A 10,308-nucleotide genomic window follows, 5' to 3' on the forward strand; every position below is an offset into this window, starting at 1 on the left:
AAGTCAAAATGATCAATTTGTAAAATATTTCAAATATAAAATATAGAATATATATAAAAAAGAGATTATTATATACTAATTTCCAAAAGGGCAATAAAGAGTTTAATAGTCACAGACAATTTAACATTTGCCTTCTTTATTTCCAAAGAAACACTTTGTCTGTTCATGAAAAGCAAAGACCATATGTGTCTGTAATTAATTACAAATTATCTATTCAACTGGTAATACCTGGCACAGCTGGTTTTTTCCCAAAAAAACTGTGTACGCATTGAAATTATCATTAATTTCTATAGCCATATGTACATTCACGTTTTTGTAATGCATATGTCTAATTACACTTTGAGACTGTATTTCTTGTTGATCATTATAAGCATTAATATTTAGTCAATGTAATTTTAAATCTTGCAGCTAAGTGCTAAAGTAGATTTTGTTTACTCTAATAGTAGCAAGATTTTATCCCTATTGCACTTTCCATTTTTCCAGGCTTTATAGTCTTGGTAGGAACATTAATCAACAAATATAATGACTGAAGAGCCAATATTGAGATTCAATATTTGTCCTAATGTTTCATTATTTTTCTTACCTTGAAAACTATAACACTGCTGCTAATATAGCTCTGTGAAGAATGAAAGTGGATGTAAAAATCCTCTAATTATTAACAGAGCAGAGAAAATGTTTTTTCAAAGCAGTTGTGGATGGTGAATAAATACAGTGGTAGAGAAACCAATTCAATAAAGTTGGGTATGATCCTGGATAGAAAAGGGGTTTATGCAGACATAGAGTCATAGAAACATCTAAAAGCAAAAGGGTGACTTTATAGTACTACCAACAAGGAAACATAATAAAATTTTCTATAGTCAAGAGCATGTGAGATTTCAAAATAGAAGGTAAATATATCCTAACCTACCCCCAAATATACACATTTCATGATACAGCAAATACAATTTTTATCATTGAAAAATTATAAACAAATAAATCTAACACAAATTATTTCCTTTAATTAATTTCTAATCTTTCTCTTCAATGTGATACATTTTCTAATATTAGAAAAATTCTAAACTATAATGTTTTATTAAAAACTAAAATATATATTTTCAAGTTACACATCTAAATGTAGAAGGAACTCACTAGAGCTCCCTAAGAAATATTAAATAAAATATATATGTATGATTGGAATGCATAAAATAAACATATAAACATCAAACACATACATATATATGAATAAAATGATGAATCACTACAATGAGAACCAAAAATATCATGACTCAAATATGAATCTATGCTACAGGGTTATATTATAGAACATCTTGACCAGGAAATATTATTCAAAAATATATATTTTTAAAAATCTCAAATCTTGAAACTCCTTTGAATATTACCAGATTTAATTGAATGTTTTTATCTACGTGCTTTGAGTATAAAATATATAAATAATTTTTATATATTTTGTTTTATTGATTTTTTTCTAGAGTATTTTAGTATGAGATGAGAATATTTAGCTCATACTGCAGAATTAGAATAAATCAACTTTATAATGAAAAGTGGCATTGTACAAATCATATTGTATAGTCATTCCTTAATATCTAAGGAGGATTTGTTCCATGATCTAATGGATATCAAATACATGCATGCTTGATTGATTCCCTTATGTGAAATGGCAGAGTCTATGCACATAATTTATATACAACTTCTTATGTGCTTTAAATAATCACTAGGATTACCTGTAATACATAATACAATGTCATTTCAATATAAATATCTATTCTTCTAAGATATTTCTAAGGAAAAATAACAACTAAAATGTCTATTTTTTCAATATAGATGTAATTTTTTTAATATTTTCAATCTGTGGATGTTTCAATCTATGCACTCTTAAGCTATAGATATAGAAAGGTGTTTGCAATAAAAATTAATTTCTAAACATCAATAAAAATTATTTTATCATTTTACATGACTTTAAGACAATAATTCAGTTAAGCTAAATGAAATTCAAAATGAATTATAATCACTTCAAACATAATGATTTTATCTCTTCAAGTAACTTTTCTGATCAAAGAGAACATATTAGAAAACAAAGCTATTCAGATGATCAGAAATACAGTTTTATTTAGTAGCCTTTCATAAATAAAAATCAGCACCTCTAAAGCAGAGCATGTTTTAAAATCTAATATTTACATATTTTTATTAGTAAAATGTATTATTATAGACAAATATTATAGACAAAGACAGTGATTGTTATGGATTGGATATGAAATGTCCCCAAATGCTCATGTTAGAAAATACAAGAATGTTCATAGGTAAAAAACTAATATTATGATATCTGTAAGCTAAAAAGTGGATTAATCCATTTGATGGACTAATAATGTGAAAAAAAATACTGTGAGGGGTGGTAACTGTGGGCAAATGGGGTATGACTGAAGGATGTGAATCAATTGGAGTGTGTCTTTTTGCTATATTTTGTCTCTGGCCTGTTTCTTTCTCTCTCCCACCCCAAACACAACATTGTCTCCAGGCTGCCATGAGCTGAACAGTTTTCCTAAATCACATCATTCTACCATGATGCTCTGGCTCACCTGGGCCTAGAGCACTGGATTCATCTGACTTTGGACTGAGACCTCTGAAAATATGAATTAAAATAATATTTTTTTCCTATAATTTGTTGTTGTTAGTTATTTTAGTCACATTAACAAAAAACTGATTAAAGGGGCTTGGGTTGTGGCTCAGAGGTAGAGGGCTCACCTAGCAAGTGTGAGGAACTGGGTTTGATTCTCAGCACAACATAAATATAAAATGAAGATATTGTGTCCACTTACAACTAAAAAATAAATGTTAAAAAATAATTAAAACAGATTTTTTTTCTTAACTGAATTATAGTCTTCAGGTATATTAAATAATATTGATTTTGTTGTCATTTATTGTTAGTTGGATTATTAGAAAATAAGAAATATCAATGTTAAAGAAATGTCTTAAACCCAAAACTTTCATCCTTGATTTCTTTTAAAATTGTATCCTATATTAAAACCATAAAATCTCTCTAAAATCTCATGGTCAATACAAAAACTGTTGTGTAATTACTACAATATACATTTTTAAAAATATTTATTTATTTATTTATTTATTTATTTATTTTTGTACTGGGTATTGAACTCAGGGGCACTCCAGCTTCATTTTGTATTTTATTTAGAGATAGGGTATCACTGAGTTGCTTAGTGTCTCACTTTTGGTGAGACTGGCTTTGAAATTCGCCCTGCGCCACTGGGTTTACAGGTGAGCACCTTCACACCCAGCACAATATAAGCTTTTTATGTTTGTGGTATGTATGAAAGAACAGACATCACACAGTTATGCCTTAGATATTAGTCTAAGATGAGTAACAAAAGAGAAAGTATAGAGATAGAGGTAAAATAGAAACTGTCAACTTCAAAGGCACTGAAGAAACAAAAGACTGATTTAAAAAAACAATAGAATGGTAAAAATCACAAGGCATAGAGTGAAAAATATGTTTTAATATGTAAAAAATTAAGAATAATTAGATACAGCCAACTCTGCAAGAAAAATTCAAATTGTGGACATGGAAACCAGAATATAGTAGGGTTACATGAAATGATGATAAATAAAAATAAATCAGTAACATACCAAAAATTTTCTAATGTAATCGAGCAAATATAAAAGAAAGAAACATACCAAGAAACTTATTAATATCATGACTTGAGGGATCTAAACTTGGATTTGCTTTAAAAGTCATACCATGTTAAGAGAAAGATCAAAGTTACAATAATCAGTGTATATAAAGGCTGGGGTAGCAGATCAGTGGTAGAGCACTCACTTCGCACTTGTGAGGCCCTGGGTTAGATCCTCAGCACCACATAAAAATAAATTAATAAGTTAAAGGTATTTTGTCCATCTACACCTAAATACATATATTAAACTTAGAAGGAAAAAATTGGACTTGTTAGAAAATACAGGCTGAGAGAGAAAGACTAGTTTAAAGACAGAGGAAGTGAAGTAATTAAAAATGATCACTTTAACATGGAGATATGAGTGAAAAATATACAGATGATCACTGCACGTAATTGTGAAAAACTTTGCCTGTTAAAAAAAAAAGACAAATATGTCACTTTCACTGACTTGTCTTCAACATTTCACCCAGTATTTTAGCAAGTGTAATTGGCCAACGACAACAACAACAACAAAAAAGAATCAATAGTATTTACTTTTTGAAATAAGAAAGAAGACTGCTCTTCCTCACAGAAATCCTTAAAAATCTATTTAGAAGAAACACTGAAAGCTAACAAGCTACTATTCCTATTAAGAAGCTTCTAAAATACAGCAAGAAATAATATACAAGAATTTGTGTGTCTCTGTATTAGCAATCAGAAGTTAGAAATTTAAGCAATACCAAAACATAGGAAATATTTTGGGACAAATTTCACATGACATATTATAATGAAAGCTTTGAAAATGAGAGGTTAGTAGCAGTAATTCTAAGTTCAATCCTACTGCTTGGTGACAAATGACAGGGAAGTTTCTTCAATTCCATTTTTCCACATGAGGTTATTCTCTCCCTGGAGGATTTCATCTGATAATTATGGGACTGGAAAGTACATGTATACAGCATATCTTGTATTACATACTAATATATGGAAGTAAAACAACAGTCTTTTCAAATGATAAAAATATTTTCACAACAAATCTCACACCAGACTCCCCCCCCCCCCGGGTGAATTTGCAAAACTCAGTGGAATTGTAGGACTCTCACTTCCTTCTCCACTGCACAATTTAGCTTGGCCTCTAAGTTTTCTGTGTCCAATAGAGACATAAAATTTGCATTAACTCCCTGCTCTGAGTTTCAGCAGTATATTGTGATTGGTTTGTTTGGACTTACCTCTGATCTGAGTTTAAGTCTCATCCCTAATCATATTTTATCTTTTAACTTAAAGTAGCTAAGGTGGAGTACAGAAAGGAAAGAAGTGTTCTAGAAACTGTGGACTCCTACCAAGAGCAAACAGTAAAGACCTCAAGTTTACATTCAATTGCCATTAGATACCAACATGGAGTCAATAAATGAGATTCTAAAGCTTTGGTCCAAGTACTTTTTGCAGCTATGATCCATTTAAAAACCAGACCCTTCTTGGTTTAGCTCATAGGAAGCTTGTATTTGTGTGTGTGTGTGTGTGTGTGTGTGTGTGTGTGTGAACTAGGAGCGTGAGTACATGAGTGGAATGGACGGTCATTGCCTCTCTGTTTGAGCTGGTGACATACATGTCCTTTTCACTTGCTCTGCCTATGATCCCCACTCAGCACATGAGATGGGAGTGGCCTTCCAAGATGTCAGTCAATCTGCTGACTGCAAGACATCAAGAAGCTAGACTCAACCCCCTGACACCTGACCCCTTGCTTCTTTTGGGGTGAAACTTTCTGGAGTGTCTTTCCTTCAATAAAAGGGCTTCTGAATGTGCTCCTTCCTCTTTTGTCTGCCTCCCTTGCCTTCCATGTGGGAGCTGTGGCTGAGGAGCCATCACTGAATCCAAAGAAAAAGGTACTTTCTGTGTCTGTGTCTTTATTTAGTCAGCCCAAATTCACCTGAAGTAACTGACTGATTTAGTTGCATGTCACGACACAGGGAGTTCTATGTTTTACAGGGTAAGGAAACCAGAGACTTGCACATGCTAAGCAAGTGCTCTACCACTGAGCTACATCTGCATTATTTTTCTTAATTTTATTTTAAGGCAGGGTATCCCTAAATTGTTCAAGATGGCCTCAAACTTGTGATCCATTTTCTTCTGTCTCCTGAGATGATAGGTGGGATTTTAAGCATGCACCCTTGTGTCTGGATCCAACATGCACTTCTAACATTATCCATTCCACACTACCCCATCAGAAAGAAATGAAACAACAATCAATGCACTATTTAATAATACTTTCCAATATGCAGCCTCTACCTATTTATTTACAGTGTGTTTGTTGGAAAATTTTATCTCTACTTTTTTACTCAAGATTTAGGAAAGAGTAGCTTGGCTTTTCCATTTAAGAATTAGGCAAGACAAGAGATGGTTTAGACCATCTTCTATTAGCCCTTGAGGCTCTTATATGTTCTCTTTCAAAAAACCATTTGTCAGTTAGCTACCCATGTCCTTCAAAATCTATCAAATCTCTACTGAAAACCTCAGAAGGTAGACTGTCACAATTTTATGGATGCTGGCAGAAGACAGAAAATCACCATGTCAGAGATAAAGGACATGATTACCAACAACAGAGTAAGAAAAATGAGATTTGTGTTCACAAAAGTGTCTGTTAAGACAGGATTATGCATGAAGTGGCTTTATGTTGCAGATAATGAACCTCATACTTAGGGAACTTGAATATTTCATAGTCAGTCTGCCTAACCTTTGACTTGGGCAAGAAGATCTACCTAAAATTTGCCCAGAAGGGTGACATTCTCTTTATTATACTGGAAAAGAAAAGAAACATTTCTTCTATTCCAGAGGAATACAATTTTTATAATCCAAGCTCTTCCTTACACAAACATTTATAAAAACAGAATCTTTAACAGAATCTATTTTCAATCCATGTGAATGTTATCATATTTACCTCTTTAATTATAAGATATTATTTTTATTTTATTTTCTACAGTTTGTTTCATTATTTTTCTTTCATAATAAATTTTATGTGGTACACCTGATTTAACATCATTTTAAATTTATAGCCTCTCATACATACACACACACATATATAGAAATACATTCATTACATACACAAGCAATTGTATAATTATATGATTAACTCATGCTTTTTCTCAGATACAAACATGCCCTCCATCATTTGCATTTTACAACATTACTATTGTGGAGCTATTTTTTCTTCAATTCATGCTATAGGTGTTCTAAATATCTTTGAGCTTTCCAAAATTAATTACAAAATAATTAGAAAAAATACATGTTCTCCAAATAGCCTAAATTTAAACTTTTTGTCTAAGATACACACTATTGTTTTAACAATATAACTACATAAAAATAATTGTTATGTGCCAGGTTATAAATCTTGGATAAATATTGACTTATTTACTCATTCATAGAGTTTAGTTATAGAAAAAAATATTCCATTCCAACAACTATTGATTAGTTAATGTTCTTATTGGGGAATTGATGCCCCAAATTATTTTATCCTCACAAGTTTTCAAGCGAAATAACATCTTCACAATATTTAAAGAGAATTAACATCACCAGCTACAATGGATACATGTGTTGTAATGTTTGAAAATTTAATTACAAGAAACTCAAGGAATGAGGTCTTAAAAATCTGAGAAAACTATGTGATTAATTGGATGAATGATCAAATTGTATGATGGCTAAATATAAACTTTAGCCTAAAGTATCTGTAATAGTTATTTTATGTTATTTTTTTCTAGGTTTTTAAAATATCATGATTAAAGTAATATACCACAAAAGAAAATGAGAAGAGTTAAATGATTTTACAACATCTTCTCAAGGAACTCAACACACAATTATAAATGAAAATGTAATGAAAATAAAAAGAGACACAAAGGAAAGATACAGAGGCAGGAAAAAAGAGTGGCTGCCCTTTCAAGCAGCTATGTTTATTTATATCAATAGGTTACATTAGGTCATTAGTGCTATAACTACAGTATTGCTTATAGTATCTGTAAGATTGCTTATTCTGCACTTATATTCTACAGTTACAATATGCAATGTTAGAAGTTTTGTGCAGCTTTCAGGAAGGTTCATTGTCTGAAATTACTATTAGATGGGGAGATACAGGGGCACTGGAGCTTAAAGAAACATTGTATTTATCTAGCAAGCAAGTTCCTTTACTCCCAGGAGCACCATGCCTGTAATCAAGGCTGAAGTTGATCAGACTCTAGCACAGAGCCTTTTAATGAAGGACATCACAATAGCAACTAGAAACTGAACCTGTTTGAGTCATCTTACTAGCTTCAAGGAGAAACTGCCAAGCATTCCAAGTATGGGAAACAGAGTGCCAGTTACCCCTAGAGTTTGCTCACCAGATGAATGCTACCCTGTACATTTCCAGGATCGAAAAACCTACAAGTCCCCTTTTTTGTTATGTATGGACTTTTGGATGAATAATACCTGTTTCTCTTTAATATTGGAGGAGTCAAAAAATAGAGTAGGAGTTGACAACAGCAAGCACAACATAACAATCCCGATATTAGTAGACATACACTATAAAAATTGTTTAATCCAAGTAAAATTGGGTAACCACGAAGTGAGCCAATCCAATAAATCTGAACTTCCATAATCTTGTGAATCTTTTTAATGATTTCTTTAAGGTAAACTAACTCCTTTGAAATAGAATTACTATTATCACTTAAATTAAAGCAACACATGTTATTAAGCTTCTGACAGATTTTATGATGTAATAATAATCAATTGCAGCACAATTGTCAAGAATGGCTTGATGTTATTTTTTTGTTCTTCATTAAGCATACTAATTGCCATAGAAGTTTTATTAATATTTTTTTACCATAACACAGGCCAGTTTCGTAGTTGTTCTGTATGCCCTGACAGCTAATCCAAGGATACCCACTAAGAAATATGCCAAAGCTTCAAATTCTACCTTAGAGAGAAGGTTTACTGAATCATCACAGTTTTCCTTGAGGGAAATAGACCCTTTATGTATATGTTGTGCAGGAAGGTGGTCTATTAAACACTGTGAGGAATAGAGTTAGTCTGCTAAGATAACAATGAGTACCATGAGACATATTATCAGGTATATAATTAAAAGTATATGTTCCACAAGAAAAGAACCATCCTGGTGATTAGAGAATATAACCATTTCCATATACAATGAGCTCCACCTTAGTACAATTAAACAAGGATCACCCTAAAGAAACTCATCTATTTACACAGCCTTAAATTTCAGCACAAGTACTTATAGCAACAGTGGGGGTAAGTAATATCATAGCATTAGAAGGGTTAACATACTGAGTATTTTCTCAATTATAAGAATCTTCATAGGATATAGGTTTTTGGATGCCTCCTTTAAAGAACATAGTCATTTGTAATTTTGAGTGCAGGACAGCACACAGGAAAAAGACAGGAGCACAATATATTTCCCATATCAGTATCCTGGGGGATACAAATCTCAGACGAGTTAACAATTTCAACCAAGTGAACCCAGATATTATAATGGGTTCTAGAAGTTAAGGAGTCTGACTCTACTGAATTTTCCATGGCTGGGGTACAATAGCAGAACATCATTATCATAAAGATCAAAATATTTACAGAGTTTTGTCTAAGTTTAGCAAATAAATAACCAAATTTTCCAGAGTGTATATTAACCTCTCTTGAGGCAACAGCTGTTGATCGGAAGCTGTTAATGATTTATCTCCCCAAGTCATTGAGGTTGAGTATCTCAGAACCCTGTTGTAGTATTCCTTCTCTTTTGAGGAGAGTGATTCTCTTATTGTTTGGTGGAGTCCTCTTCATCCAGGGTCAAATGAAACTTGAGGGTCAGGTTGTGAAGTCCCTGATGCCAACTCATAATTGATAGGTCTCATACCCTGAGCTGGAATCCAAGTGGGACCTGCTGGTATAAGCACAACAGCATATCCTTTTCTCCATGAGATCAAAGATACAGGGTCCCACCATCCTGGGTGTGGTGAAATCCTCTATTTTACATAAATTTTGTCAATGGTTGTTTGAGAATAAAATGACTATCCAAAGCAGATGACTAATTGTGAGTATTATTTTCATGGTGCACATTGAGTGCATCTATTGTAAATGAAGCAATATTCAAAGTATCTTTAATATGAGAGAGGTTAGGTGAAAATACATAGAAATTACCATAAATTATAGAAAGTAGAACATCAAGTATTATATAAGGCTCTTTGTGTTCAAATTAAGAAGTGACAATTGTCACACCAGAATCTTTTCCATTATTTGTTGTATTTTTTTCAAATATTTCTCAGATTTTCACTTTGAAGCTTTTTTCAAAACTATTTTCATTAAAAATGTCAAACTTGGAAAAATATGTAAAAGTTAAAGCCACATAATATTTTTATGCAATTTGCCTTTCTCTTATTTTAAAAAAAAGTGCTAAGAGTGTTTTAAGCATTGCATGAAATTGAATTCTAGTGTAAAAATGAGTACTTTTATTTCAACTAACAGCTGTTCAAATATATACTTCAAATTCATCTACAAATAGATTCCAAATACAGTAATGTGTTAAAAAGACATTATAAATCTTCAATGCATTTTAATCCAAAAGTCAGTATATTAAATATTGCTTTTCATAAAGAAAAATATGACAAACTGAACCAAACAC

This window comes from Ictidomys tridecemlineatus, unplaced genomic scaffold (assembly GCF_052094955.1).
Source record: "Ictidomys tridecemlineatus isolate mIctTri1 unplaced genomic scaffold, mIctTri1.hap1 Scaffold_97, whole genome shotgun sequence".
NCBI classification, from domain to species: Eukaryota; Metazoa; Chordata; class Mammalia; order Rodentia; family Sciuridae; genus Ictidomys; species Ictidomys tridecemlineatus.